This window comes from Acyrthosiphon pisum, chromosome X (genome assembly GCF_005508785.2).
Source record: "Acyrthosiphon pisum isolate AL4f chromosome X, pea_aphid_22Mar2018_4r6ur, whole genome shotgun sequence".
NCBI classification, from domain to species: domain Eukaryota; kingdom Metazoa; phylum Arthropoda; class Insecta; order Hemiptera; family Aphididae; genus Acyrthosiphon; species Acyrthosiphon pisum.
The window spans coordinates 40,642,762-40,643,068 of NC_042493.1; positions in this window are offsets into that span (position 1 = coordinate 40,642,762).

Consider the following 307-nt stretch of genomic DNA (forward strand, 5'->3'; position numbering starts at 1 on the left):
ATATATACACACCGTGTTATTATTGATGAATTATATGAGTTTCTGGTTTTTCCTACTTCCTATTCAAATTTCAAAACACTGGTATAGTAGGACAAGGCGCACGCACAGTCGAATATTATATATTAGGTCCTATATACACGAGCGCAGCGGTTCACGGCCGGTAGTCCATAGTATAATATAATGTAAATCATAATATAGGTAGGTACCTATCTATATCTCATATGTATGGTATAATGGTATATCGTATCGCGTATTATGTTTACAATACACATATAATATTATGTACAATAGGTGTATCAGGAAGATC